A 23,312-nucleotide genomic window follows, 5' to 3' on the forward strand; every position below is an offset into this window, starting at 1 on the left:
AGTATGTGATCAATCCTTGAGAATGTTCCATGTGTACTTGAGAAGAATGTGTATTCTGCTTCTTTTGGATGTAATGTCCTGAAAATGTTGATTAAGTCTAACTTTTCTATTGTGTTGCTTAGGATCTCTGTTGCCCTATTGATTTGCTCTTTAGAGGGTCTGTCCATTGATGTGAGTGGGGTGTTAAAGTCTCTGACTATAATGGTATTCCCATCAATTCCTCCCTTTATGTCTGTTAGTATTTGTTGTAGGTATCTGGGTGCTCCTATAGTAGGGGCACATATATTGACAATTGTAATATCCTCTTCTTGAATGGATCCTTTAATCATTAAATAGTGTCCTTCTTTGTCTTTCTTTATGGCCTTTGTTTTAAAGTCTGTTTTGTCAGATGTGAATATTGCAACTCCTGCTTTTCTGTCTTGTCCATTGGCATGAAATATCTTTTCCCATCCCCTCACTTTCAATCTGTATGTGTCCTTTGCCCTAAGGTGAGTCTCTTGTAGACAGCAGATGGAAGGTTTTTGCTTTTTTATCCAATCTGCCACTCTGTGTCTTTTGATTGGGGCATTCAGTCCATTGACGTTTGAGGTGATTTTTGATAGATATGTGTTTAATTGCCATTTTAAACCTTATTTTCCAGTTGATTCTAGGTTTCTCTTTTCTTGCTTTCTTTTTTTGGTTGGAAGATTTCCAATTATTTTATGCTTGAGTACTTATCTTTTCAGTTTTTGTGACTATAATGTTTGGTTTTGATTTGTGGTTGCCCTATTTTTAAGTATGTTAACCCTTCTTATATCTGTTTGCTTTAGCCTGATAGTCATATAGGCTCAAACACATCATTAAAATTAAAAAAAAGAATTAAAATTTTCTTACTCCCCTTCCCCACATCGTATGATTTTGATGTCTTTTTTTTTTTTTTTAACATCTTCCTGTTTAGATCTGTATGCTGGCTTATTTGAGTGATTGCTTTCCAATTGTGGTTTCCTCCATTCTATTTCTTCTTACTTCTGTTTTTTTCTTGTTTTTTCTTTAGAGAAGCTCTTTCGGTATTTCTTTTAGAGTGGGTTTAGTGTTGCTTTACTCTTTTAGCTTTTTTTTTGTTGGAGAAATTCTTTATTTCCCCTTCTATTTTAAATGATATTCTTGCTGGATAGAGCATTCTAGGTTGCAAATTTTTTCCTTTCAGCATTTTAAATATGTCTTGCCACTCCCTTCTGGCCTGTATTGTTTCTGTAGAGAAATCAGCTGATAGCCTTATGAGGGTTCCCTTATAATTAATGCTTTGCTTTTCTCTTACTGCCTTTAGGATCCTCTCTTTAACTTTTCCCATTTTTATTATAATATGTCTTAGTGTGGGCCTATTCGGGTTCAACTTGTTTGGGGGCTCTCTGTGCTTCCTGTATCTTAATATCAGTTTCCTTTAGATTTGGAAATTTTTCAGACATAATTTCTTCAAATATATTTTCAATTCCCTTTTCTTTTTATTCTCCTTCTGGAATTCCTATTATGTGTAGATTGGCCCACTTTATATTATCCCATAGATCTCTTATATTGCTTTCATGTTTTTTTTTTTTTAATTTGGTTTTCTGTCTGCTGTCCTGATTGGGAGATTTCCATTATTCTATTTTCCATGTCACTGCTTTGTACCTCTGCATTATTCATTCTGCTCTTTATTGCCTGTAGCTCAGTTTGCATCTCTGCAAATGAATTTTCTAGTTTTTCTTGCCTCCTCCTTATATTTTCTAATTCCATTCTAAGGGAATCTGCATTACTGTTTGTGTTTTCTCTTAATTCCTTGGTATTCAGCCTGAACTCCTTTGGTATTTTCACTGTCTCCCTTTTGAACTCAATGTCTGTTGGACTGTGGAGCTCTGTTTCATTGTTGACTGCTTTGGGTGAATTCTCCTGTTCCTTTAACTGGGAATGGTTTCTGAACTTCTTCATCTTGCTTATGTTTTTCTTTTTCTGTGAGTTTGAGGAAGCCAAACTGTGGTCTTATAAGGCTACTTCTATGCAAGATCACGCCTTTGTATTTTTTTTGAGGGGGGGGAGGTTACTATTTATTTTTGGTGTGGGAAATAGAATATTAGCTGTCTCTTTTTTCGGTGTGAGCAGGCTGTTATCCCCAGGATGCTCAGCATGTTTTCGGGGAGAAGGAGGCAATGGGTAGGGCCAGCAGTCAATGCCTGGTTGCTGGGCTCTCAACAGCAGCAAGGACCTGCAGGATGGTGGCTCAGGCTACTCCTAGTTGCAGGGCCCTTGGAAGTGGTAATGAGTTCTAGGCAGATCTACAAAGTGACTGGAGCATTTGGCAGCAGCAGGGTGTGTGAGTTCCCAGGGGAGTGAGAGCCACAACAGCTAGTGTTCGATTGCAGTGCCTCCTCTGAGGTGATTAGAATCGCAGGTGGTGCCTCTTCAGGGACCCCTAGTGGTAGTGGGCCATGACCACCTCTGGAGTCAGTGATAACTGCAGTGGTTTGCCCCCACAACCTGTAGACCATGCATGAAGCAACCCGTCTCACTTAGCCCACATAGGAGGTGCTGCACAGGCTGTTCCTAATTGCATGATCCTGGGAAGTGAGAGAGATCAGGCATGTGGGTGGTGCCCGGAGCATTCAGCAGTGGCAGCAGCAGGGCTGGTGTGTTCCCAGGGATGTGAGAGCACCAACAGATGGTGTTCAGTCACAGTGCCCTCCTCTGTGGTGCCCTTGAGATGACTGGGGCTGCAAGTGGTGCCTGTTTACAGACCCCTAGCGGTAGCAGGCCACTCCCACTTCTGGAGTCAGAGATAACTGTGGTGGTTTGCCCCCACCTCCTGTAGACCATGCAAGAAGCACCTCATTGTGCTTAGCCCCCACAGGAGGTGCTGCACAAGTTGTTCCTAGTTGTAGGTTCCTGGGAAGGGACAGTGATGAAGCGTCTGGGCACTGTCCAGAGCATTTGGCAGTGGCAGAAGCAGGGCAGGTATGCTCCCAGGGGAGTGAGGACAACAGCAGGTGGTTTTCCGTCGCAATGTCCTACTCTGTGGTGCCCTCTGAGGTGGTTGAGGCTGCAAGTGATTTTTGTTCAGGTATACCCAGTGGCGTTGGGCCACGCCCACCTCTGGAGTCAGGGATAACTGTGGTGGTTTGCCCCCTCCAACTGCAGGTCACACAAGAAGCACCCTGTCCCACTTAGGCCCTGCAGGAGGTGCTGCACCAGGTGCTCCTAGTTGTAGGGTCTTGGGAAGGGACAGTGACCAAGTGTCTGGGCGCTGCCCAGAGCATTTAGCATTGGCTGCTGCAGGTTGGGTGTGTTTCCAGGGGAGTGAGAACAACAGTGTATGGTGCTTGGTATGTACCACCTCGCACTTATCCCCCTGATGCCCTTATCCCACACAAGAGGTGCCTGGCCACCGGTAGCCTGCATAGAAGCACCCAATGTCCTGTATACGAGCAAGATGCTTCTCGCCAGATGCAGGCTGCACCAGGGCCTCCCAGTCTCCAGTCAGCTAGCAAGTGGCTTCTTGCCTCCCACAGCCTTTGCCAGAGCTGTCTTATCTCCTGTCAGGTAGCAAGTGGCTTCTCGCTGCCCATGGCCTGCGCCAGAGCCACCCCACCCTCTGAAAGCCCACAGGAATGCGTGCATGCTTGGGCACAGGGAGTTTCCCATGGTAATCCACCCCTCCTCCCCTCCTCTACAATGGTGCCTGGCTCTCCTGTGGGCCTGGACCTTCTCCTGGGTTCCCTCTGCCATGGCATTCCACTCCCCAGCCCGTAGCATATTGCTCCTCTACCCATGGTGCACTGCTCCACAGCCCCTTGGGCTGTTTCCACACTGCCAATCCCAGTCCTCTCCCTGGGACCAACCTCTGGAGCCTAAGTTTCAGCTCCCAGCTCCCACCCAAGTGTCTGAGACTGTAGCATCCCAGCTGGTGGTTAAGACCATCTGTGTGTCTCTCTCTCTGCCCTGCTGTTCTCAGTCCAACTTCTTTGCTTTTCCTGGCGACTCTGAGGTCCCTCCAACTTGGCTGATCTTCCCGTCAGTTAGGTGGTTTCCCAGGATGTGGGTTCCTTTTCTCCTTCACAGCTCCCTCTCAGGAATGCCGGTCTTGTCCTGATTCCTTTTCTCTCTCTCTCTCTTTCTTTTGTTCTACCCAGTTATGTTGAGATTCTTGCCCTTTTTGGAGGTTTAAGTTCTTCTGCCAGCATTTGGTTGATGCTCTGTGTGAGCCGTTTTACATGTAGATGTGTTTTTTTGATCTGTTTGTGGGAGAAGATGAGCTCGACTTCTTACTCCTCCGCCATCTCGTTCCACCTCCTAAACATTTTTTTTTTAGACTTTAGACTTTAAATAGTAAAAATGATTAAAGATTTTGAAAATAAACTTGAGGCAAAGATTGATAAATTACAAGAAACATTGAACAAAGAAATACCGTTTAGAGATTAAGCAAGCAGAGACGCAGAATAGCATAACTGAAATTAAAAATTCATTAGAAGGTACCAACAGCAGAATACAGGAGGCAGAATACTGAATTAATGAGGTGGAAGACAGACTGGTTGAAATCACTGATGCAAAACAGAAAAGAGACAAAAAAGACTGAAAAGAAATGAAGACAGTCTAAGAGAATGCTGGGACAACTTTAATTGCACCAACATCCATATTATAGGGATGCCAGAAGAAGAAGAAGAGAGAGAAAGGGCCAGAGAAAATATCTGAAGAGATAATAGCCAAAATCTTGCCTATCATGGGGAAGGATCATAATGAGTGCCATATAAAATAAACCCAAGGAGGAACACATATTAATCAAACTGACCAAAATTAAAGACAGAGAGAAAATATTGAAAGCAACAAGGGAAAGAAATAAATAACATACAAGGGAACCCCATTAACGTTATTGGTTGATTTTTCAGCAGAGACTCTGCAGGCCAGGAGGGAGTGGCATGATAAAATGATGAAAGGCAAAAACCTCCAACCAAGGTTACTCTACCCAGCAAGCCTCACATTTGGATTTGAAGGAGAAATCAAAAGCTTTATATACAAGCAAAGCTAAGGGAATTCAGCACCACTAAACCAGCTTTACAACAAATAGTAAAGGAACTTGTCTAGGGGGAAAAGAAAAGGCCACAACTAGAAACAAAAATATTACAAAGGACAAGGCTCACCAGTAAAGGCATACATGTAGTAAAAGTAGGAAATCATCCATACACAAATATGCTACCAAAAACAGAAATTATGAGAAGAGGAGGATGCAAATGCAGGACACTGGAGATGCACTTGCAATTAAGAGACCAACAACTTAAAATAATCTTTTATGTACAGACTCCTATATCAAAACTTCATGGTAACTACAAACCAAAGATCTGCAACAGATACACACAGAAATAAGAAAAAGCAATCCAAACACAACATTGAATGAAGATAGTCATCAAACCACGAGAAAACAAGAGAAGAAGGGAAGAAAAAAGACCAAAAAAACAAATCCAAAACAATTAATAAGATGGCAGTAAGAACATACATATCAATAATTACCTTAAATGTAAATGAACTAAGTGCCCCAACCAAAAGACATAGAATGGCTGAATTGATACCAAAATAAGAACCATATATATGCTGTCTTCAAGAGACCCACTTCATTTCTGGGGACACATACAAATTGAAATTGAGAGGATGGAAGAAAATATTCCATGGAAATGGGATTCAAAAGAAAGCTGGGGTAGCAATACTCATATCAGACAAAACAGACCTTAAAGAATATTATAAGAGACAAAGAAGGACATTGCATAATGATCAAAGTATCAATCCAAGAAAAAAGATATAACAACCCAACATAGGATCACCTCAGTATATAAGGAAACTAACAACCTTAAAAGGAGAAATTGACAGTAATGCAATAATAGCGGGGGACTTTAACACCCCACTTACAGCAGTGCACATCAAGGCAGAAAATCAACAAGGAAACACAGGCCTTAAATGATGCATTAGACCAGATCGACCTAATATATACTTATAGACCATTCAATCCCAAAGCAGCAGAATACACATTCTTCTCAAGTGCACACAGAACATTCTCTAGGATTGATCACATTCTGGGGAACAAATACAGCCTTTGTAAATTTAAGAAAATTGAAATCACATAAAGCCTCTTTTCTGACCACAATGCTATACAGCTGGGAATCAACAACAAGAAAGTAACTGCAAAGAACACAAACATGTTGAGACTGAACAATGTGCTACTGAACCACCAATGGATCACTGAAGAAATCAAAGAGGAAATTAAAAAAAAAACCTAGAAACAAATGGTAACAAAGATACAACAATTTAAAACCTATGGGATGCAGCAAGAGCGGTTCCAAGAGGGGAATTTATATTAAGAAAAGACTATCTCAGGAAGTAAGAAAAATCTCAAACAACCTAACTTCACATATAAAGAAACTAGACAAAGAAGAACAGACAAACTCACAGTTAGCAGAAGGAAAGAAATCATGAAGATCAGAGCAGAAATCAGTGAAATAGAAACCATAGAAAAGATCATTGAAACTAAAAGCTGGTTCTTTGAAAAGATCAAAAAAATTGATAAACCCTTAGCTAGACTCTGAAGAAAAAAAGAGAGAGGACTCAAACCAATACACTTAGAAATGAAAAAGAAGTAACAATGGACATCACAGAAATTCAAAGATCATAAGAGACTTCTACAAGCAACTGTATGCCAATAAAATGGTCAACCTAGAAGAAATGGACAAATTCTTAGAAAAGTACAATCTTCCAAGACTAAACCAAGACAAAATAGAAAAGATGAATGGACCAGTCAAAAGTACTGAAATTGAAACTGTGATGTGAAAACTTTCAACAAACAAAAGTTCAGAATCAGATCGCTTCCCAGGTGAATTCTATCAAACTTTTAGAGAAAAGTTGACAACTATCTTCTGAAACTATTCCAAAAAATTTCAGAGGAAGGGACACTCCCAAACTCATTCTGTGAGGTCACCATCACCATGATACTGAAACCAGACAAAGATACCACAAAAAAGAAATTTACAAGCCAATATCATTGATGAACATAGATGCAAACATCCCCAACAAAATACTAGCAAATTGACTCCAACAATACATTAAAAGGATCATACGCCATAATCAAGTGGGATTTATCCCAAGAATGCAAGTATTCTTTAATATCCTCAAATCAATCAGTGTGATACACCACATTAACAAACTGAAGGATAAAAATCATATGATCCTCTCAGTAGATGCAGAAAAAGCCTTTGACAAAATCCAACACCCAGTTCTGATCAAAATCCTCTAGAAAGTGGGCATAGAGGGAACCTACCTCAACATAATAAAGGCCATATATGACAAACCCATAGCTAACATCATTCTCAGTGGTGAAAAGCTGAAAGATTTCAAGTTTGTGATGGAAATGTTGTAAAATTAGGTTGTGATGATGGCTGTACAACTATAAATATAATAAAATTCACTGAGTTAAAAAGTTTTCACATGCCTTTTCTGCTTTGATTGATATGATCATCTTTTGTGTGTTAATATAGTAGATTACATTGTTTGATTTTCAAATGTTGAAGTAATCTTGGGAATGGTGCACAATTATTTTCATATATTGCTGAATTCTATTTGCTAATATTTAAGGATTTTTGTGTATATATTCATGCGGGATTTTGCTTGCAAGTTCTCTCTCTTTCACCTCCACTCCTTCCCTTCTTTCCTTCCTTCTTTCCTTTCCTTTTTGTACTTTATTTGTGAATTGGAAAGTGTTCCTTCATCTTCTATTTATTTTTAAATTAAAGTATAATTAAAAGTTGATTTACAATATTCTGTCAATTTCTGCTATACAGCAAAGTGACCCAGTATACAAATAAGAGATTGTGTAGAATTGCTGTTAAAATTTAAACATATTTATTGTTGGCATGGTTAAATCACTAGACATATTGCTTCTTTTATTTATTGTTGTAGTTGTTAGTTCAGACTGATGCTGTGTCTGGTAGTTTACGTGATTCGATACTGGAACCTCATGTCTGGACCGCCAAAAATAGAAAAAAAAAAAAAAAAAAAAAAAAAAAAAAAAAAAAAAAAAAAAAAAAAAAAAAAAAAAATTTAAACATATTTTGTTCTTTGATGAACATTCATTTATGTCTTTTTGTTGGATTCACTCTTATTATTATATAGTGTTCCTCTCTGGTAATTTTTGTGGTTGTAATTCTATTTTATATGATATTAATACAGTCACCACTGTTTTTTTCATGATACATATTTTTTCATTCTTCTGCTCTCAACCCATGTATATTATTATATTTTAAATGAGTTTCTTGGAGACAGCATACAGTTGGGTCAAATTTGTTTTATTTTGTTTGCCTATCTCTGTCTTATACTTGGTATATTTGGACTGTTTGCATTTAATGTGTTGATATGTTAGGGCTTAAGTCTGACGTTTTATCTTTTTTTCTCTTTGTTCTCTCACTTTTTTGTTTCTCTTTTCCGACTTTCCTGTGGATTTCTTGATCATTTTTTAGAATTCCATTTTTATTTATCTGTAGTGTTTTTTTGTTTTTTGTTTGTCTTTTTGCCATTTCTTGGGTTGCTCCCACGGCATATGGAGGTTCCCAGGGGTTGAATCAGAGCTGTAACCAACGGCCTACGCCAGAGCCACAGCAACATGGGATCTGAGCCACATCTGCAACCTACACCACAGCTCACGGCAACACTGGATCCTTAACCCACTGAGCAAGGCCAGGGATCGACCCCAAACCTCATGGTTCCTAGTCGGATTCGTTAACCACTGAGCCACAATGGGAACTCCTAAGGTGTTTTTGAATATATCTCTTTGTATAGTTTTTTTGGTGATTGCTCTAGGCATTATATTATATACATATAATATATCACAGTCTACTGGTGCTGTCATTTTGCCAGTTCATGGTATAGAAACTTTCATCTCCTTTACCCTTCCCCATTTGTAATATAATCCTTGTAAATATTTCCTCTGTATACATTTGTACATTTAACACATTAGACATTGTTAAAATTTTGATTTCAACCATCAAACATAATTTAGAAATCTTAAGAGAAGAAAAATGTATTGTATTTTCTTATATTTTTACTGTTTCCTTTTTTTTTTCCTCCAGAAATTCCAAGAGTCCCCCCTTTATCATTTTTTTTAAGTCACTCTTTTAGGGTAGGTCTGCTTACCCTTCATTCTTGAGGGATTTTTTCACTAGATATATGATTTTGGCTTGGCAATTCTTTTCTTTTAGCACTTGGAAGGTGTTGTGCTACTTCTTTCTGGCCTCCATGATTTCTGGTGAAAAATCTGCTATCGTTTGAATTGTTTTTTCACTTTATATACATATATTTTTTGTCCTTTTTTTTTTTTGCTATTTCTTGGGCTGCTCCCACGGCATGTGGAGGTTCCCAGGCTAGGGGTCAAGTCAGAGCTGTAGCCACCAGTCTACACCAGAGCCACAGCAACGCGGGATCCGAGTCGCGTCTGAGACCTACACCACAGCTCACGGCAACGCCGGATCGTTAACCCACTGAGCAAGGGCAGGGACCGAACCCGCAACCTCATGGTTCCTAGTCAGATTCATTAACCACTGTGCCACGATGGGAACTCCCACTTTATATTTTAAATGAGTTTAAATAAGGTTTCATTTTTCTCTTGTTTATCGTTTTCAAGATTTTTGTCCTGGGAGTTCCTGTCATGGCTCAGTGGAAACGAGTCTTACTAGCATCCATGAGGACACAGGTTTGATCCCTGGCCTTACTCAGTGGGTTAAGGATCTGGCATTTTGGTGAGCTGTGGTGTAGGTTGCAGACTTGGCTCTAGATCCTGAGTTGCTCTAGCTGTGGTGTAGGCCAGTGGCTACAGCTCTGATTTGACCCCTGGTCTGGGAACCTCTGTATGCTGTGGGTGCAGCCCTAAAAAAAAAAAAAAAAGAAAAAAAAAAAGAAAAGATTTTTGTCCCCATCTTTAGTTTTCTTTCAGAAATTGACTATGATGTGATGTGTCCTAGTGTGGATTTCCTTGAGAGTATCTTCTTTGGGGTTCACTCTACTCGAATCTATGTATTTTTGTCTTTTGCCAAATCTGGGAAATTTTCAGTCATTATTTCTTCAAGTACTTTTTCAGCTTCACCATCTTTCTCCTCTCCTTCCAGAATTTTAATGACATGAATGTTAGATCTTTTGTTACATAGTTCCACAGATCCCAGAGCCTTGGTTCAACATTTTTTAATCTACTTTCTCAGATGGGTAGTTTCTATTGTTCTATATTCTAGTTCACTGTTTCTTCCCTCTGTCCCCTCTATTATGCTATTGAGGCCATTCATTGAGTTTTTAAATTTTGGTTTATTGACTACTTCAGCTGTAAAATTTCGTTTGGTTCTTCTCTATATCTTCTATTTCTTTTGTGACAGTTTCTATATTATTCTTTGTTTCAAGACTGTTCATAATTGCTTATTGGAGCATTTTTATGATCGTTGCTTTAAAATACTTGTTAAATAATTCTAACATCTGTCACCTTGGTGTTAGCATCTGTTGATTGTCTTTTTCCCTTCAGTTTGAGATTTTCATATTCTTGGTATGATGAGTGCTTTTTCAATAGAAACCTGGATGTTTTGGGAATTATGAGGCCCTAGATCTTAATTATCCCTCTATTTTAGGTGGTGCTTTCTGATTCCATTGATAAGGGAAGTGAGTGCACTGCTTCATTACTGTCAAATGAAGATAGAGGCCCAGGTTCCCCACTTCATCTCCATTGATGCCCAACAGTGGAGATGGGTAAGATATTATCTCTGGCTCCCCAGTAGGCCCCTACTGATACCTCCTGGGTGTGAGAGGTAGAAGTATTATATTACCTCTCCCTATGTGACCTTCGCAGACTGTTTTGGGGCCTTGTCACCACTGATCTGTGGAGAACTTCCTTACTCTCTCCTATGCCTTCCTTCATTACAACGTGGTGAGGTTGGAAGTCTGGGCCTCTCTCAGCATGTGTGGGTGGAGTAACAGTGTTTTCTGTGCTAATTAACTGGAGTAATTGTCTAAAATTTTCTATTTTGTTAGGCTGCCTCCTTTCTAGTCCTTTGGTAGAAAAGAGCAGGCTTTTTGTTTGTTTTGTTTTATTTTTATCTTTGTCCGTTAATGTTTCCAGGTTGCTGACATATTCAGCTTCAAGTCTGGGAAACAGGAGGCAAAATAAAAAACCAGAGAATTCACCACCATATTGTTCTCTGGGTCCCAAGTTTCTGACTTCTCTCTGCTTCTTCTTTCTACTTTTCAGTCTTCTTGGGTTTAGTTTAAATATAGTGTCCAAAGTTTTAAATTATACTTAGAGGGAGGATTGTGCCCTGTGGGCCATGGAGGCTCCCCCATGCCTGTTTTTCCTCCCTCTGCCAGATGCCTCCTGCCTTTTTGTTGACTTCACTTCAGGCACATTGGCCTTTTTAAAATTAATTTTCTCAACAAATATATGTCATATATATATATAAAGCCTCAACTATATTCCATGCACTGGTCAGGCCCAGGGTCTAGGCACAAAGCCCCTGCCTCTTGGGCCTCATGTTGTTTCTGTTCCTGGAACTCCAAGCTTATCCCTGTTCCAAGGACTTGCACTTTCTGGAATGTTCTTTCCCCAGATCCCTCTTATTCACTAAGAGCTCTGCTCACAAGTCTCTTTCTCAGTGACACCCTCCCTTTCTACCTGAAGCAGGGGTTTTCTACTGCTTGGAATCACCTGGGGAGTGTTAAAAAAATCTCCAAGCCAAGGTGAATTCATCCCAGACAGATTAAATCAAGGCCTCTGAGAGAGGCCCAGGCATTAGACTTTCTGAAGCATTCAGGGCATTCCTGTGTATAGCCAAGTTTGAAGCCACTTAAGATGGTCTAGCAGGAGTTCCCATTATGGCTTAGCAGGTTAAGAACCCAACAAAATGTCCCTGAGGATGCAGGTTTGATCCCTGGACTCGCTCAGTGGGTTAAGGATCTGGTGTTGCTGTGAGCTGTGGTGTAGGTCACAGATGCAGCTCAGATCTGGTGTTGCTGTGGCTGTGGCGTAGGCCAGTGGCTGTAGTGCTAGTTCAACTCCTAGCCCCAGCACTTACATATATCACAGGTGAGGCTGTAAAAAGAAAAAAAAAAAAGATGGTCTAACAAGTACCTCCCTTTTTCACTCTATCACTGCTTAGTACTCTCTGAAATTTATCTTTTGTTAACTTGTTAGTTTTTCTCTAACTTCTAGATGTTATCTAGTAGGAAAAGCAAGTTTAAAGTCTGGTGAATGGCACATGCGAATTCTATCAAACATATAAAGAGGAACTGGTGCCCATCATCCTTAAACTCTTTCAAAAGGCTGAAGAAGAAGGAATACTCCCAAAGACATTCTATGATGCAACCATCACCCTAATTCCAAAACCAGACAAATTTACCACCAAAAAAGAAAACTATTGGCAAATATCTTTGATGAATATAGATGCAAAAATTTTCAACAAAATCTTAGCCAACCAAATCCAACAACATATCAAAAAAATCATATACCATGACCAGGTAGGGTTCATGCCAGGTTCACAAGGATGGTTCAACATACACAAATCAATCAACGTCATACACCATATTAACAAAAGAAAAGTAAAAAATCATATGATCATCTCAATAGACGCAGAAAAAGCATTTGACAAAGTCCACCATCCATTCATGATAAAGACCCTCGCCAAAGTGGGTATAGAGGGAACATTCCTGAACATAATCAAAGCCATTTATGATAAACCCACAGCAAATATAATACTCAATGGGAAAAAAGTGAAAGTCTTCTCACCAAATTTGGAACAAGACAGGGATGCCCACTCTCACCACTGCTATTCAACATAGTTTTGGAAGGCCTAGCCACAGCAATTAGACAAACAAAAGAAATAAAAGGCATCCATATAGGAAGACAAGAGATAAAACTGTCACTGTATGCAGACAACATGATACTATACATAGAAAACACTAAGGACTCAACCCAAAAACTACTTGAACTGATTAATAAATTCAGCAAAGTAGCAGGCTATAAGATTAACATTCAGAAGTCAGTTGCATTTCTGTATACTAGCAATGAAATATTAGAAAAGGAATACAAAAATACAATACCATTTAAAATTGTACCTCCCAAAATCAAATACCTCAGAATACACCTGACCAAGGAGGTAAAGGACTTATATGCTGCGAACTATAAAACCATAATCAAAGAAATCAAAGAAGATGGAAAGAAATGGAAAGATAGTCCATGTTCATGGATTGGAAAAATCAATATTGTAAAAACAGCCATACTATCCAAAGCAATGTATAGATTCAATGCAATCCCTATCAAATTACCCATGACATTTTTCACAGAACTAGAATAAACAATCCAAACATTTATATGGAACAACAGAAGACCCGGGATCATCAAAGCAATCCTGAGAAACAAAAACGAAGCAGGAGGCATAACTCTCCCAGACTTAAAAAATGTTACAAAGCTACAGTCATCAAAACAGCATGGTACTGGTATCAAAACAGACAGACAGACCAATGGAACAGAATAGAGAATCCGGAAATAAACCCAGACACCTATGGTCAATTAATCTTTGACAAGGGAGGCAAGAACATAAAATGGGAAAAGGAAAGTCTATTCAGCAAGCATTGCTGGGAAACCTGGACAGCAACATGCAAAGCAATGAAATTAGAACACACCCTCACACCATGCACAAAAATAAACTCAAAATGGCTGAAAGGCTTAAATATAAGACAGGACACCATCAAAATCCTAGAAGAGAACATAGGCAAAACACTCTCTGACATCAACATCATGAATATTTTCTCAGGTCCGTCTCCCAAAGCAATAGAAATTAGAGCAAAAATAAACCAATGGGACCTAATCAAACTGAAAAGCTTTTGCACAGTAAAGGAAGCCCAAAAGAAAACAAAAAGACAATTTACAGAATGGGAGAAAATAGTGTCAAATGATGCAATGGACAAGGGCTTAATCTCTAGAATATATAAGCAACTCATACAACTCAACAGCAAAAAAGCTAATCAACCAATGGAAAAATGGGCAAAAGACCTGAATGGACTGTTCTCCAAGGAAGATATACAGATGGCCAACAAACACTTGAAAAAATGCGCAACATCCTGATTATCACAGAAATGCAAATCAAAACAACCATGAGATACCACCTCACACCATTCCGAATGGCCCTCATTAATAAGTCCACAAATAACAAGTGCTGGAGGGGTTGTGGAGAAAAGGGAACCCTCCTGCACTGTTGGTGGGAATGTAAACTGGTACAACCACTATGGAGAACAGTTTGGAGATACCTTAGAAATCTATACATAGAACTTCCATATGACCCCGCAATCCCACTCTTGGGCATCTATCCGGACAAAGCTCTACTTAAAAGAGACACATGCACCCGCATGTTCATTGCAGCACTATTCACAATAGCCAGGACATGGAAACAATCCAAATGTCCATCGACAGATGATTGGATTAGGAAGAGGTGGTATATATACACAATGGAATACTACTCAGCCATAAAAAAGAATGACATAATGCCATTTGCAGCAACATGGATGGAACTAGAGAATCTCATACTGAGTTAAATAAGTCAGAAAGACAAAGACAAATACCATATGATATCACTTATAACTGGAATCTAACATCCAGCACAAATGAACATCTCCACAGAAAATAAAATCATGGACTTGGAAAATAGACTTGTGGCTGCCTGATGGGAGAGGGAGGGAGTGGGAGGGATCAGGGACTTGGGCTTATCAGACACAACTTAGAATAGATTTACAAGGAGATCCTGCTGAGTAGCATTGAGAACTATGTTTAGATACTCATGTTGCAACAGAACAAAGGGTGGGGGAAAAATGTATACGTGTAAGGATGGCTTGATCCCCTTGCTGTACAGTGGGAAAAAAATAAACTAATAAAAAATAAAAAATAAAAATAAAATCCTAGCTAAATAAATAAATAAATCTGGTGAATGGGAAACTCACTTTCTTCCTTGCAGTAATTGGGTTTTTGCTTCAGATTCTGAAGACTGACACACTTGAGCAAGGACCCCAGGTGACTGGATTGCTCTGAGCACTCTGGTTAGACTTTACATTATGAATTTTCTACTTTTGAAGCAGAACTTTGGGCCTAGGCCTGATCTTGAGATGGCCTTTCAATGAGTGGTGTCCTAGCCGAGACTAACTCCCTTGGTTTGAGGTCCCCATGGAGTTGCCTCCCTGGTGCTGGTGACACACTTGCTGTGAGGAGCTGGCTGTTGGGGTGTGGTTCAAATTGTGGGAGAGCAGATGGGAAGAGTTCCAGGAGGAACACTCTGCAATCGTCTAGAGATCCAGTTCTGTTTCCAATAACTGGCTTCTGGGAGGAGAATGAGTTGCTTAAATTTGTTCCAAACCAGGTGATGATGATGAGGCTATCTTTGTTGAGTAGGTGCAGGTCGGCATCTAGTGATAAGCTGTGTCCCTTGTTTATAACTGAAGTCATATATTTCATTTAGTTTGCCCTGGGTTTTTCTAGTTTCAGCAGTGGAAGTCCAGGATCCTGCATACTCCCTTTCTCCTGAGAAAACCAGCATGGTTGATCACCCTAGGAGAGTCTGAAGAGTTATCTTAGCACATGTTCTGGTTGGACCTGGAGAGGGAAGAGGTTGAGAGGGCATTGAAGTGGTTTGAGGTCATTTTTGGGCTCTCCAAGTTTGAGTCTTCAAAGCCTTGTACTGTTGAGGGTTTGCTAAGGTATATTCTCCTTAAGGCAGCAAACCAAGGAAAAAGATGGGCACTTTCTGGGGCAGGATCTGTATATCCTATTGATTCTTGCTTCAAATTCTCACCCAATCTTTTTTTTTTTTTTTTTTTTTTTCCAGTCGGGGTGGGTGAGGTGGAGGTGCTGCCATTGGGTTACTAGGACCAGTTTGAAAGAACATTCCTTGATCTATGTTCATTGTCCCCTTTGTCTGACCCTGTGTATGGTAGAACCATGAGTACTGCCTAGTTGTGATTTGGATACTTAAGTAGGTATAAATCTAAACTGATAGTATATAGAGCAGGTTGAGGTGAAACACATTTTATGGCAGTGTTTCCCAGAGTGTGGTCTGAAACTACCTTTTCAAGATCACCTGGGGAGGCTTATTAAATAGATTCCTAAGCTCAGCCCCAGAGACTATGAATCAGTAGGTTTGGTGATGGGACCAGGAAACTGTATTTTTATAAGCACCGCATATTGTATTCATGAATTGTGACATTAGAGGACCAATCTTCTGTTCTGTTATTATTTAGGTGCTGTCCAGAGGTTATTGGGGGAAATCTGCACCTGATTTTGCTCTTTGTAGGAGGGGCCATAAAAAATATTTGGGACTTTGAATGGCTTTTTATTATATATTATCATTCTGTTAATTGTGTGGTATTAGGATTTGGGTGAAAAAAGAACATTAGTAGCAATCCTCCTGACACTTTACTGATGCTATTATTTCTGCTTTCAGCAGTGGAAAGAGAGAGAATTTCAGTGGAAAGTGACAGAATAATATCTTCTTAGCAGTTTAACAGCTTTTGCTCTCTACTTTCCAGGCCTCCCCTAGGATTGAAGGGAAAATTAAATGAAGGAAATGAGTCAAAATCATATAGAAAAGATAATAGCACTGACTACCCTATGTTCTGAAACTGGGCTAAATGCCCAGATCTTTAAGCTGTTTTTTGTTGAAGTCAGCATTTTTTTCCTCCTGTTAATTGCACTTGCTGCCATCAGATGTCTGGTGTTTTTAAAATCATATCTATTCTAGAAAGAGATTTATTGCATTTCAAATCCAGATGACATCTTAGCTGGGAATTTGGCTTTTTTCCAACCTCAGGCAGAGCTATGCTTATATAATAATCTTTTTCACAGGCCAAAAGTGCTATTGCTCTGTCAGTCAGCTGGTATGTTCAAATTCCAGATGTGGGCCAACTTGAAAAATGTGATTTTGGGAGTGGCTGTTTAATTCACTGTAACTGGGCCTGATCAGGAGCTGTTTCAGTTGATGGCAGCTTTCATGGTGGTGGTGGTGTATGGGGTGAGATTGGTGTATGGGATGGGAGTGGCTGGATAATTTAACTCAGGATTAAATAGAATACATAGGTCCATCTAACAATGGCCCAAACTAAGGATAATAAAAATAATGATTTAGAAGTATAATTTTTTTCTTGTTTATAAATTACTTTATAAATACATACAAGTGAGTGTTTTGTGCTGGTTTTTGTCCCCTACTTGCAGGGCACCAGCCCTCTTCAGATTCAAATGGGGCATTTCACATAGACTCTCGTAAGTCTGGATGTCTGTGTTATGGCCACATTTTTTATTTCCTTTTCAACCATCGGCTTCTGATTCCACATCTGATGATGCCTCCCTCATTTAAATTGCATCTCCTCCATACTTTGTGCTAGGCAGAGATTAACTCCTTCTTCCCCCAAGTTCCCCAAATTTGCTTCTTTTCGTTGAAGGCTCTGGCTAAAAGTCTCATAAAGTCTCTGAATTTTTCTTTCTTTGCAGGGAGCCAAGAAGATGCAGGGACTCAAAAAAAGGACCTTGCCTAATGGCAGAAAAACCTAAAGGCAGGTTCCTAACCAAGGAAGGGAGCTCACCTGAATGGTACATGCCGAAGGGGGGCTTCTGGTCAGGCTGAGACCTGCCAGTATGGTGCAAGCCAAGGGCAGGCCTCAGGTTACACAGCTCTAATTTTGATGTTGATGGGGAAGAATTGGGGCTTTCCTGGGAAAACAATTTCCATGTTTGCAACGGAGAACATGGATTGTTTCCCGGGTGACCTAGTTTTTCCTGTTGTTTTATTTGCTATTTAGTTTTCCTCAGTCTTTCCTGATTATTTGCTTATTATTCTTATTTTCCATTCTTATTTTCCTGTGGTGATTTAACAAAATTACAACAATAATATAATAAAAATTTCATCCTGAAGGACTTTCCCCTATTTAAATCCAACTTAATTAAAACGTAGTGTTTGTCTACTAACTAGTTATAACGTAAACTTTAGAGTTGGGATTTTAATGAGGTTCATAGAAGTTAGACATATATTATTCATGAACAAAAGACACCTAGCTATGAGTTATAGAAGCTTTTAAGTGATAGCTAGTTAAGTTGGTTTATATTTTCTTATACTGTCTCCCTGATGTAACACTTTAAAGATAAGCACTAGTCTAAAAACAAGATTTGTTATGTCTGTGACCTCTTCAACTTGTGGAGACTGACTGGCCATGGGACGATTTGTACTGAGTCTTCTCCTTTCCACATGATGTATGTACCTAATTGCCCTTAAATTGTACTCACTAAATTTAGTTAAAACAAAGATCTTAGAACATGATGTATAGCTGCTATACCATGTAAAAGTTAACCAATGTACTTTTAACCCTATATGATGTAATCTGTAGTTAGAAACTGTCTATATAATCAACCACTTATGCCAATAAAATTTGAACAGTCCAGCACCCTGAAAGAAGGGACAAAGAGGCTGTCTCCATTGCAAAAGCCGACACGCATCCCTCTCCTTTGGGAAAAGTGTACATTCCCTGGCTGCCGGAGCTGGCCTCCAACATTTCTTGAACAAAGGGTGTTGGGGAGGGGCTATAGGACTAGAGTCCTAATACAGAGTGGTGCAAAGTCCTATATTATATGATGAGTTAGGAGCACTGTATTTCAATGAGATGATAAGAGAGTGAATTTACACATAGCAATGCAAAAGATAACACGGAGAGGTAAAAATAGCTTGCCCTTATGAAATGAATAAGCTGTTTGCTGAACTATGAAAGGAAGAGACAGAGAATGTACTTTTACTATAACATCTGGAATGGTAGTGGAAAAGGGGCTTTCCCTGTGTGTGTATAGGTGAGAGAGAGAGAGAGAGGATATCTTCAAAGCAAAACATGGTTAATTGCCATGGTTAATTGCTGCCCTGCTTTGTGGCTTCCCGGGGGAGAGGAGGCTCATCTCAGTGAGGGAGCAATGTCAGATTCCTCTGGTGCATGGAATTGAGGCCCATGTCTGAGATGCCAGACACATTCCTCTGCGAGCTGTTTTTATGTTCTGACTTATTTGAAAGACCACATTCCCTGCAAAATAGTCACCAAAGGCAATCTTTAAGGCAAATATAATTCAGTACATATTGAGACTCCTCATTTCTGTGCCCCACACCTTCAGGCACACACTGACCCTTTTTTGTCTTTTTATTTTATTTTAAAATTTTATTTCTTTATTTATGGCCACAACTGCAGCAGGAACTACAGTTCCCAAGCTAGGGGTCAAATCAGAGCTGCAGCTGTGCCACAGCCATAGCAACATCATATCCAAGCAGCATCTGTGACCTATGCTACAGCTTGCGGCAATGCTGGATCCTTAACCCACTGAACCAGACCAGGGATCAAACCTGCATCCTCAGAGACAACGATGGTTCTTTAACCCACAGAGCCACAACAGGAACTCCTGTCTTTTTCGTTAACAGCTTTTTTGAGATACAGTTCAGTTACATGACAATTCCCTTTTTTTAGAGTGATTAAATTAAAATTTAATAATTTTTAGCACATTCACAGAGGTGTGAAACCATCACCATAATCAGTTTTTTTGTTTGTTTGTTTGTTTTTGTCATTTCTAGGGCTGCTCCTACAGCAGATGGATGTTCCCAGGCTAGGGGTCTAATCGGAGCTGTAGCCACCGGCCTACGCCACAGCCACAGCAACTCGGGATCCGAGCTGCATCTGCAACCTACACCACAGCTCATGGCAATGCCAGATCGTTAACCCACTGAGCAAGCCCAGGGATTGAACCTGCAACCTCACGGTTCCTAGTCGGATTTGTTAACCACTGAGCCATGTCGGGAACTCCCCACCATAATCAGTTTTAAAACAGTTTCATCATGCCAGAAAAGAAACCCCACATCCATTAGTAGTCATTCCCCATTTCCTCCTTACTCCCCAGCCCTAGGCAACTGTGAATCTATTTTCTGTCTCTAAGAACTTGCCTATTCTGGACATTTCATACAAATGGACACATATAACATATGTTCCTTTGTGACTGGCTTGTAAACTTTTTTAATTTTTTTTTTTTTTTTTTTGGCTGCCTGGGGGCACATAGAGTTCCTGGGCCAGGTATCAGATCTGAGCCACAGTTGCAATCTAAGCTACAGCTGCAGTAACACCGGATCTTCCTGTGCCAGGCCAGGAATGGAACCCATGTCCCAATGCTCCCAAGATGCTACCAATCCTGTTGTGCCGTGGTGGAAACTCCAGCATATGATGGAGTTCATGCATTTTGTAGCACGTATCAGGACTTCATTCCTTTTTACGCCCACATAATATTCCATTTTATGAATATTCCACTTTATCTTTGCCTTTTCTTTTCTTTTTTCTTTTGTGTCTTTGCCTGTTGATGAACATTTGTGTTGTTTCTACCTTGGGGTTTATGAACAGTGCGGCTACAAACATTTTTGTACACGTTTTTGTGTGACCTGTGTTTTCATTTCTCTTGGTGTACATTCAGGAGTAGAATTGCAGGATGTGGTAGGCAACAGAATACGTCTCTGCTCAGAGAGAAAATATGGAGACTGGAAAGTGGGCCAGCTTGGTCCTTGAGGGAGATTAAACAAGTCTGCACATTGGAGCTACAAAACCAGGTTGCCATGTTTTCAGGTGAGGTAGGGACAGTGCTAATAAAACTAAAGCCATACATGGATACATATTATGACAGGAAAAGTAGTCTAAACAGATTTCATCATATAAGTCTTGCTTAAGTAGCTAGTCTCATTTTAATTTTTGACCAGAACCTGTCAAACAACTTATGCTCTTAAGTCCCTTATGGGTGTGTCCTAAACTCATTCTTCTATCCCAGGGTGAGTTATTTTTCCCCCGCAGAAACCTAAATTCATTCTTCCATCCCAGGGTGAGTTACTTTTCCCTGCAGAAACCTGCAACCTCACTCTACAGAGCTTTCCTAGATTCTGTCCCAGAGCATTGGTTATGCTTGTAAACTCCTTGTTTCCTGCACACACGTCTCACCTGGAACTTTGGCATTCTTTCTGGTCTCATAGTTTCCTTACTCGAGCCAAGGTTTTTCATAGATCGATCCCACCAGAGTTGGGACATTTCCAGGAACACATATTTTGTTCTTGTTTTCAGCATCCAGGGTTGCAGTGTGAGGTGTTATCTCTTTCTATGGAGGCAGTGTGGTATACTGTTTTTGTCCTAGACTTTGGAGTCTGACTGCCTGGGGCTAAATTTCAGCTCTACTACTTCTTATTTCTATAAACTTGGGCAAAGCACTTAACCACTCAGTACCTTAGTTTCCTTACCTGTATAATGGGGTTAAATAGTCCCTATCTCGTGGGATCATAGAGTGCACAAGATGCATGTAAAGCCTTAGGCATTAAGCACCCACTAAAGGATGGCCCACAGATGGTGACGAGGGAGTGGCAGGAGGCGGGGGAGGCAGTTTTGCTATATATGCATCTAGGCTGCAGTGCCTCTGCCCTCAGTTTCTCAGGGTGGAAGCAGTGATTTGTTAGCCCATGGGGCCTGCCAATGTCTCCTTAAACTTCTTATTGATTCTCCTGGTTCTTTATAACAAGGGCAGGCATTTTCATTTTATTGGAGCTGAGGAAAATCACACTTTTATGATTACTTCTCCTGTTCCCCAAGTTGATTGCAAGAAACCATGTCTGGCACCTTTGATGCCTACTACTCGCTGATGCTAGGTCTGCAGCTCCCTGGATGCCCCTCACGGTCACTGTCAGCTGCCCTTCCAGCTGGCAGAGGGCCGACTTGGAGCTGGCACTCACCCCCAGGAAACCAGGAAGGAAACCTGAGTGGCTTTGTAAGTTGCACTGGCCTCAGACAAAGGCCAGAAATGCTGGCCCAACCACCTCTCCACTCTGTCTTTCCCTCAGTGTCGGCGAGATGCACAACTGTCAGGCCAGGAGCTTTGTCCCTGTCTTCCTCATATAGGCCCCTCAGTCTGCTGTCACTGCTGGAAAGTGAGCAAAACATGATCTCCCCAGGTGGCAAGGGCCAAAAGCCAATTTCAGAAATATCTGTATTTTAACAATAGATTTTTGGAAATAGAAAAATTAACCCCTAACAGTGACATTTTCAGTATTATACCAGGCTGGTTAGAAATAGAGAGGAGTGTGTGTATACAAACATGTTTTTTCCTTTCACTTTTTTTTTTTTTTTAAATCTTGAAGTATAGCTTATTTACAATATTGTGTTAATTTCTGCTCTACAGAAAAGTGACAGTGTGTATACACACACACACACACACACACACACACACACATACACTTTTCCGTGTTCTTTTCCATTATGGCTTATCGTAGGATATTGCATATAGTTCTCTGCACTATTCAGTGGGACCTTGGTGTTTGTCCAACCTATACATAATAGTTTGCATCTGCTAATCCCAATCTCCCAATTCATCCCTCCCTCATTCCGCCTCCTCCTTTCAATTTTTTAGTTTAGAAACAAGTTACACACATTTATTATGCCATCCCCCAATTCCACTTTGTTTGAGATAATCAATGTTGAAAAACTGGGACGTATCTTTCCACATATTTCTCTGTGTTCCTGTAGGAACATGCCAGCTTATCCTAATGACGGGCATTCAGATTGTTTTCAACTTGGGAGTCAGAGCCAACAATCCATCGGCACATACATATACCTTCAGCTGAATGTACAGTCTTATATATTGATCTTTTATTTATAAGATAGTTTCACAAAAGTAGGACTGCCCAAGGTGTGTGCATTTAACAGACACTGCCAGCTTACTTTCCATTCACCATAGCCATCTACCTGCCCACCAAAAGCAGATGAAGATGTTTTTATTCCCATACCCTTTAATACTTGATCTTATAAATTTCATTTTATTCTTGCCAACCGATGGTGAGAAATGCTTTCTCCTATTTAATTTGCACTTTTGCCATTCCCTGAGGATACGCTCTGTCAGTAGTCAGGGTTCTTTCTTGGAGGCTGACCCTGCTAGCACAGTTGCAACTGCTTTCAGGCCTCCACTGGTTTCACTTTCCTTCAGGCAAGAGCAGAAGCTTTTTTTTTTTTTTTTTTTTTGTCTTTTCTAGGGCTGCACCCATGGCATATGGAGGTTCCCAGGCTAGGGGCCTAATTGGAGCTGTAGCCGCCAGCCTACACCACAGCCACAGCAATGCTAGATCCGAGCCATGTCTGTGATCTATACCACAGCTCACAGCAACACGGGATCCTTAACCCACCGAGCGAGGCCAGGGATTGAACCCACAACGTCATGGTTCTTAGTCAAA

The 23,312-nt window shown here is 40.3% G+C and overlaps 1 protein-coding gene across 6 annotated transcripts in view; it reads left to right on the top strand.

Annotated features, from left to right (window-relative positions):
* Positions 1–23,312, top strand: part of GPR176 (G protein-coupled receptor 176) — a 139,636-nt gene that overhangs the window by 90,139 nt on the left and 26,185 nt on the right. Inside the window, exon 1 of one of the 6 annotated variants that reach the window (XM_021097935.1) lies at positions 14,867–17,635. The exons of the other annotated variants lie outside the window; for them this stretch is intronic. The gene's annotated coding sequence lies outside the window, so the exon portion shown is untranslated. Of the gene's footprint in view, positions 1–14,866; positions 17,636–23,312 lie in introns of those variants that run through there. 6 annotated transcript variants of the gene reach the window in all.

This window comes from Sus scrofa, chromosome 1 (assembly GCF_000003025.6).
Source record: "Sus scrofa isolate TJ Tabasco breed Duroc chromosome 1, Sscrofa11.1, whole genome shotgun sequence".
Classification (NCBI taxonomy): Eukaryota; Metazoa; Chordata; class Mammalia; order Artiodactyla; family Suidae; genus Sus; species Sus scrofa.